This window comes from Lampetra planeri, chromosome 29, assembly GCF_965212315.1.
Source record: "Lampetra planeri chromosome 29, kcLamPlan1.2.h2, whole genome shotgun sequence".
Classification (NCBI taxonomy): domain Eukaryota; kingdom Metazoa; phylum Chordata; class Hyperoartia; order Petromyzontiformes; family Petromyzontidae; genus Lampetra; species Lampetra planeri.
Window position 1 is genome coordinate 1,697,523 of NC_136135.1, and position 8,813 is coordinate 1,706,335.

General features: G+C 51.3%; 1 protein-coding gene across 3 annotated transcripts in view; it reads right to left on the reverse strand.

Moving 5' to 3' along the window:
* LOC144728557 (uncharacterized) overlaps nt 1–6,922 on the reverse strand; it is a 96,331-nt gene extending 89,409 nt beyond the window's left edge. For all 3 annotated transcript variants that reach the window (XM_078608069.1, XM_078608068.1, XM_078608067.1), the window contains exon 1: nt 6,834–6,922. The gene's annotated coding sequence lies outside the window, so the exon portion shown is untranslated. The remainder of the gene's footprint in view (nt 1–6,833) is intronic.
* Between the last annotated feature and the right edge of the window lie 1,891 nt (nt 6,923–8,813).

An 8,813-nucleotide genomic window follows, 5' to 3' on the forward strand; every position in this document is an offset into this window, starting at 1 on the left:
AAAGAGTTCGTGGGCCCGGACCCAGGATGAGTCATGGCTCGAAAGGGGACGATGACCGGCGGGTGAAGAATAGCCATGAGCTGGCCGGCAAAGTCCGGAAGAACGCGCCTGAGACAGACATCCGCCGTGCAGATGCGTCGACGAGGTCAGCTCGTGCGCCGGTGGATTCTAACGCCGCAGCACCGCGAGGGATCGCGACCGCTCGGTTGAGGCCCTTCATCATCCTTCGTCCTTCTTCGTCCGGCAGTGGATCGATCGTCGCTGCTGACGACGGCAGCGGCGACGGCGGCAGCGACACGGGTTTGGCGCCGGTAAAACGAATTTCTGGTCGCCGCGGCCACCGGACGCGCGCCGATGGAAAGGATGCGGCGTCGGTTTTTCGCCGGGATAAATAAACCGCGGGCGGGTCACCTTCACGAGTTCCGCTCCCCCCAACTCCAAGCCGCCCCCCACCAACAACAACAAAAACGCACGCAGGCACTTGCTGGCACAAGCCTCGCCCCGCATCCTGGATTCTAAGCGAGCTTGCCAGAGGCCTGACGACGCTCGCACATTCTTAACGGGAGGAGAATAATCGTGGTGCTTAGATTTTCAGAGCTAGATGGATTGCTCCATCTGGCAGTGTGGGTGCCCATATAGAATCCCAAACAATGGGCATTACCACGGCGCACGGCGCACGGCGCAGATGGGGGCGCCATGGTGGCGAGATGTTAACTACCTCACCTGGTATACAGGAGGTCGTGGATTCGATCCCGATCCTGACGCTGTAAATTTGGGATTTGCATGTTCTCCCCGTGGTCGCGTGGATTTTTCTCCGGGTCCTCCGGTTTTTCCCTCCGCATGCATTCAGAGTATTTCGCTGCTATAAATTTCCACTTGATGATAAGCCACTTAGTTGAGCTATCATTTACAGCCAGGTCGCTTCTGAAAAAGAGCTACGTAGCTCGGTGTGCCTTAACCTGGCAAAATAAGAACACATTTAGTTTAGATAAACGGTGGGGGTTGATTCAAGAAGCTCGCAAACCATTGTCTTCAAGGGCAGCTGCCCCACCAGGAGATCCAAGGGCCAAACCATCTCGGCATGCCAAGTTGTCGCATCCGTCTTTTTGCTTTCCTAGCCAAAAAAAAGAGACACTGGGCACTGTAACAGGGCGACGTCGATTCTCGTTACCTAATCACGTCGCCACTCGGCGCTGCGTCAACACCGCTTGTTTGACCCCATTACACAATTACGCAGATGGGTAGGATTAATTTCTAATCACGGAGTGTTGGGAACCAACTGTGATGGGAGTCAGGGCTCGTGCGTGTCGTTTTGTGAGTATCTTACGCTGCAGGGTGCAACAGCGTCCACATCATCCGCAGGGACTCTCTCTGCTGGATGTCATCGTCATCGTCACCAGCAGCCTTGGTCAATCCACTGCTGGATGAAGGCCTCCCTAAGTGGCCGCAACCTCTCGCGATCCTGCGACACCCCGCAGCGACACTCCACTCCTCGCTGCACGTCCTCTGCTGACGAGTTTCATTCTCTGGCTGCCACTCCGTTATCGTTATTCTTGTTATTGACCATCGGCCATTGTCTGTGACGTGTCCTGCCCAAACCTCACTTTTCTGACCGATGTCAATAAACGGCCGCGTGTTCCGCCTTTCTCTCTTCTCGATATCATTCCAGGCGTGGGTCCATCTCTCCACACTTCTCCGCGGAACTTTTCAGCGACTGTAATTTCTTCGCCGTCGTCATCATCCGTCATCGTTAACTTTAATTAACGGGGGCTGCTCTCTCCCGGCATCGGCAACGGCAGCTGTACAATGGGCGACGGAACGCGCAATTTTCCCACAAGCGTCTCGACGTCGATTTTAAATTATTAAGCGGAGCTGAGCGCAGGGTGGTGTGTACGCGTGTCTGCGCCTGCCTGTGGCACGACAACGGGCGGAGCGCAGGGTGGATAAAACGCAGCGAGTTGGCACAGTTGGGAGCACAAGTGGTGCAACTGCCAGTCAAGTCAGTCGGTCAAGCCCATAACACCTGGGTCTGTCCCGTGGGACCTCCTGTGAGCGAGCCTTCGACACTTCACGCGGCCTCAAGGTGCACCGAGCCTGGCACAAGCGCCGTCCGTGGTGAATGGAGGTTGTTGTGCGTGCGGCTTTCATAGGTGCTCGTCAAGAGCACCTTCCGCCAACAGCCTGCTAGAGGCTATACGGGGGATCTTTGTCTTTGTGTGCGAGAACTCGCGATATAAGGCAATCGCATCCCGCTGTATAGCATCTGCATTGCTATGCCCATTACTGGACGGACCTGACGTGCGGAATCAAAATCAAAACGAATAAACAGATGTCCTTCAGTGCTCGTTCTGGAAGGCCTTACGACAGTGCCAAAGGCTGTGTTAAGATAGAACCACAGATGACAGATAGACGATAACGATATTCGGGTTTGCATGGAATTTGTTTCCCTCCCCCCTCGTCTCTCAAGCCGAGCCAGTCCGTGGTCCCTTGCCCGTGGCTGCTGTCACTGACGGCGAGAGGATGGGAGAGGTAAATGACGTTCATTTATGGTCAGGTAAAAGCCCTTTGAGCCCAGGAGTCTGTTATAAAAAAGGGGGCCTGGACGTACGTAAGGCAAACACAGACTTACATGGAGACATGTAGACTCACAAAGAGACGCAACTATGCACTTTGCAAAGATCCACGGACACAAGCATCTATTGAGAATCGCATGCTTACAAATGCATTACAAACGGCCCCGTAGATTTACATAGAGGCCTGTAATTAAGTAAACTGTATACTTCATTCACATATCTGTCCCTCCACATAACATTTTTTTTTAAAGTTTTGTACACACCCATCAGCCACACGGCCTTCGGGGTTTGTATAATTTAAGCAGCATTGGTTCAACGCAAGCAAACGCCAGACAAGTTTTGACATTCTACGTCTCATCGACAGCCATCATCAGTAGAGAGTGACTTGCACAGAGACCCATAGAGACCCATCGGGACCCAAAGAATGACATAGACCGACACACGAACACCCGTAAACATCATCACGTGTACCCAGAGACCCATATGATCTGTTAAGAGCTGACTGAGGCCATGAGTCTGTCTGGCTACGGGAGACCTGGGTTTAATTAATTACAGCAGAATCATCAACCATTTCCACAGTGTACACAAACGGACGCATAAAAGCAAATCCTAACAGTTTGAACAAAACAATTAGGTTCAAACATTAAAACTAGATTAAACAGAAGGGGGTTATGCAATGGTAAATTTACGGCAGGGCTACGGACTGCCAAAAACGTCACCTACAATACAAATGAGGACCATCTCGGAGGGATTTTCCGAGTAAATTATTTGACAGAGAAGTAAATACGGGCACGCATGGTGACATCGGAACGCAGTCCAAACCAGCGACGGGCTTGCAAGTAAACAGGCACGCGTGTTTAACACGCTAGCCAGGCTGGCACCGGTAGTATTACCGATAATTATCATCGGATTCAGAATGTGTTTTTTGGTCAGGTCGTCCCCGAAGGACGCAGCACAGTAAATAAGTTAAATTTTCACGTGAACAACGGCTGGAAATTTATTAGGGCGCCGCTAATGCGCACCGATGCGTTTGGAGGGCGATCCGCGCGCGTTCATCACCTCGAGGTACGGGGGCCTTTTTCGAATCTTTACGCTGACGATTAGAGAAAGGGGGGGGTCGGAATCAGGGGTACAATCAACCGCGATGCTGGAAAAATTAAAAACGGCGCAGAAACGTCAATCGAAATATTAAATTCGATTATATTTCCTGGAACGAATGCTGGCTCTCGGACAATTGGCCAAGCAGGAAACAATGCTGGGGGAAGGATTGCCCGGCACTATCGACAGCCAACGCAGCAGCGATCCTGTGATGATTGCATCGCTCCATCTCCTCGACAAACGTCCTCGCGAGCGTGTTTTGTAGCCAGAAAAAAGGAAAAAACCTATTCTCATATTTTGGTACTGGAAAAGGAGGTCCCATGATGTAGTTGCTCCCCCGAGCTCTCATTACTCTGATAGTGGCATTGTCTTTGTGCTGTACGCCTTTTGGCGTCCTCTGGTCTAACACCGTTTGAGACTCGGCTTAAAAGAAAGCTTTCTCAGGTGTGGACCAATCAGTTTCAAAGACAATGCATATATTATCAGAGTATGTTTTTTGTTTGCATTCTGACCACAAGTATTGTGGTTAATGCAGACATGATTCCTTGTAATAAAGGTTTCAGTTTGGTGCCAGAAAAAAGGGGAAAACCTATTCTCATATTTTGGTCCTGGCAAAGGAGGTCCCATGATGTGGTAGTATTTGTTTAATGTTGTTGTCTTTTGCCCCTCCCCCATGGTCTTCGCACCTGATAAGCTCACTGTGATGGCATCACGTTCACTCAATTGAAGAACCAAAGCAGAAGACTTCTTCACAATTCTGGCAAATCGCCTGATGAAGCTGGTTGTTGTTGTTGTAATCACCAGCGAAACGTCACGATACTCAAATTGAAAATGTTGCGAATTTACTCTCGAAAACATCAGTGTGCTCAAGCAGTAAGGAACTGGCACATTTTATTTACGTGACAAACCTTACTAATTAACTGTGTCGGGTGGTGGCAGATTTAACAAATAATTTACATGTACGTGATCTAACCCCCAAAAAATCCTTTATCATGCATAAATGGGGCTCTCCCTTGAATCTTGAGTTTCTCACCTGTCTTAAACAAATTCGACTTGAAACAAGAAACTTTATCGTGAGTCTCAACCACCAGGATTGCCGCCGTCCCCTCCTAGCGGGGAACAGATAAGTGGTCGCATTGCCCTGCGGCATTCCCGGGAGAGTAATTCCACACTTTTATGCAAGTCTGGACAATGCGTTCATGCACCATGAATCATTGCCAGCGCGGGGTGCAAGGGCGTAACGATGCATTAAGTGATCGAATCACGTCCACTGCGGAGGGAGGACTTCATCCAGCAGAAGATACACATTGGCTGATCACGATGAGAATAAAGTCATTTCCGTACGTACAGTAAAACCAAACATATGGGAATGTGCATGCATACATACATAAAAGAGACAAATATCCCCCATGTAGCTTTCACAGACTATTGGAGCAAGTTTGTTCGCGAGCACCTATGACGGCTGGCACGGCACACGAGGGTGTGTGGGTGACCAACGCTTCGCCCGACCGCCTTTGTCTCCCCAGTGCTGAGGTTTACAGACCGCACCAGATGATCATTTAAGGCCGAGTTGACCTTGGGGAGGACAGACACCGGTTCAAATATACGCCACCAATGTTGGCCCTGAGCGGCAATTGAACTCGGGTGGCAATATTCATAACCACTACACTACCGCTCTTCGCATACATAACATCATCACAAATCAAAATCATAATTTAACAAAAACCTTCACCAATCAACATCGTCTGTTTAACCCTTTTTAGTCCACAGGATAATAATACTCTTTCTCATCTGGTTTACACCCCCATCATCATCATCAACAACATCCAATAATTATCACTGCCACTGCGTGAAAGCCTTCCACCTTCACCATCCCATCTGGACCATAACGTGAGCGTCGGCACGGCAACGCAAGTGATGGGGGGGGGGTGACGTCACCCTCATCATCTCATCCCACGCACGCGCCCGCATCATCATCCCACGCATCCCCCCCCCCCCCACCAGCATTCTCGAACTGCTCTCGCCGTTTGTTGCTGCCCGCTCGGCGCCTTTGGGTCCGTGCTCAGAATGAAATATTGAGACGGCGCTTACCAGACCGACCCCAGTCTCGATCATCAAGTGCCAAATGCGGTGAACGTCAAGCTCGGAAAAGCCTCCTCCGAGAGGTATCAGGACGCGTTATTCAGGAGGGTCCTGCTACTTTTAGACGTTTGGCGCATGTATTGTTTTAAACGTGATGAGAAATGTGCGGGAAAACGGGAAATCCCGGAGAAAACCCCCACCACGCATGCATACGTGCGGCTAAGAATCAAAATCTCCGCACAGACAGATTCAATAAGCCATTAACGGAGTGCCTTCTCTAAACAAATCTCGAATAATATAGTGTACAGTATTACTACATGTATGTGTGGAGCGGTGTCGGGGTGGGTGGCATGAACCAGGCGACCCGAGATCGATTCCCGGCCACGGCAACATCAGTGGCGATGTGGTGATATCTGAACGGGTTCAGTCGTTGACCCTTCACCAACGCCGTGACCCGCGTGGTGTGAAACGTCGACAAAAACCAGCAGCCTCCCACGATCGACACGGCGAGGAAGAGACCTCAAAACCCCATCCCAGAGATTGACAAGACATCAGCGTCCATCTAAGTGTTGCCACGTAGAGTAGAGAATGGTTGATTGGTCCCTTGTGCCAACATCTCAGAAGCTAAGCAGGTGCCGAGGCCGGACAAGTGGCTGGACGGTGCCTGGAACGCCTGACCCACTGCGGTGGGCAGCTAGAGGGCAGCGCAAAGCACACAAATCCATTGTTGTACTGAACTTCTATGGCACATGCTCTCGCCTCCATGCTCACAGCACTGGTGAAGTATGGTCAAATAACACCGCGCAGGTACAACGCCCCCCCCCCCTCCACCTCCCCAAGCTTTCCCGGGCCCCCCAAACTCGACCGGCAACGGCGTTGAGAGTGTGAAGGAGACAGACAGAGAACGGCGCGCACGCTGACGTATGAATGACTGCGCTACAGGGCTAAAAGTCCTGCTCCGTGGATCACGACGACAGCCGAATGCCCTCCCCTCCCACCCCCACCGCACCACACGCGCACACAACCCCGAGGCCACCATCACTTCAGGAAAAACAAGTGACCTGGCCAGGCCTCGCTCACCTCGTTCATCAGGGAGACGATGACGGCTGCTGCTGCTGCGGTGGTGGTGTTGGTGGTGGTGATGGTTCACGTCTGTGCGTGGCTACGGAAGAGACGTGCGGGGGAGGGGCTTTTGGCGGAGGCGTGAGGATGGGGGGAGGGGGAGAGGTGGGGCGGGGGGCGGGGGTGGGTAGGGGTGAGAGGGGGTAGGAGGAGGGGGAAGGAGATGGGGGAGGGGAGAGGAAAGGGGGCGGGGGGGAGAGGAAAGGGGGCGGGAGGAAAGTGGAGAAGAGGGGGAAAGGGGGCGGGGGGAGAAGAAAGTGGGCGGGGGGAGAGGGGAGAAGAGGGGAAAAGGAGGCGGGGGGAGAGGAAAGGAGGCGGGGGGAGAGGAGAGGGGGTGGGGGGGAGAGGGGGAAAGGGGGCGGGGGGAGAGGAAAGGGGGCGGGGGGAGAGGAAAAGGGGGCGGGGGGAGAGGAAAGGGGGCGGGGGGAGAGGAAAAGGGGGCGGGGGGAGATGAAAGGGGGCGGGGGGAGAATAAAGGGGGCGGGGGGAGAGGAAAGGGGCGGGGGGAGAGGAAAGGGGGCGGGGGGAGAGTGGAGGAGAGTGTTCGGGGGGAGGGGCGAGGAAAGGGGGCGGGGGGAGGAGTGGGGGAGGGGCGGGGCAGTGGGCTGGGCTCAGGGAAGAGTCAGAGTCCACATTGAGGATGCAACCTTCTATTCAGCGTGTTGATGATTCAGAATCACGGACGAAATCCCCCCCCCCCCCGCAAAAATCTACTATTTTGGCTGTTAAATTTCGATTTAAAGCTTTCGTGACTGCAGGGATTCATCTTCTTGGTTCTTTCGGTAAAGTCACGTAGAAGGGAGATAATAAAATAATCAAATATAAAATATAATAAAATAATACAATTATCTATTTTGGCTGTTAACAGCTTTTCGCGTTGATTCGGCCCGCAGGCACCGCGCCTCTTGTCCCCGTTTGCTTTGTCCGCCTCGCGTCTCTCTCCCTCGGGGCTCTTCCGCGACAGTGAATAATTCACTGTGTAACAAAAATGTATTTTGTCCCTGGGTAGTAAGTGTTATTTCCTAATTGCTTATGCCTCAAAAGTACAGAAAATGGCTGTTATTCCCAACAAACTTTGCTTTTGTGACCAGGACATTGATATTTTGAAATGTACCTATTTTCAATGAGAAAACGTGGTGTGCTTTTGTGTCTTTTCCTTCACGTAAAGTCCTGGTCACAAAAGTAAAGTCTGCGGGGAGTAACAGCCATTTTCTATACTTTTGAGGCATAAGCAATTTTTAAAAGATAACACTTAGTACCCAGGAACAAAAAATTGTGTTACATAGTGATGTTGCAGCAGTAGCAGCAGCATCAGCGGCAGATTATAACGATGGCAGCTGACGGCATTCGTAACGATGATTCGCGTATTCTGCGAGTCTAACTAAATTCCCTTCTTCTTGGTTCTTTCGGTAAAGTCACGTAGAAGGGAAATAATAAAATAATAAAAATTAAACATAACAAAATAACATTCTCACGACGTTTCGGCCACAACACAAGCAGCATTTTGATGTGACGTCACATTTCTCAACCCCCCCCCCCACTCGTCACACATCGTCACAAATGTCTGACCCCCCTCCCCCTAGGTGCGTGACGTCATTTATGGACGGCCCCTTTGCTCGCCTTGAGACCACTGCTGATGAAATTGCGCGGCACTCTGTGTGCCTGGACAGACATCATCGGTAAACCGGTTTTTCTGAAATATAATACCGATTTGCGCATTGTGTTGGCACAGGTGACAACTTGATTTGTTTGGCTGTGTCGGGTGGTGGAGGATAATCTCGATGTAAATGACATACCTCCAGGGTATGAACAAAAATAAACTCAATTATGGTGTCGTACATTTTTGGTCGTGACCCCGTACGGATGAAAGAAATTGTCTACAGTACTTAACGGTTGAGGGAAGATACGCAGACAATGGGCCATTGGGGCCGTCCATAA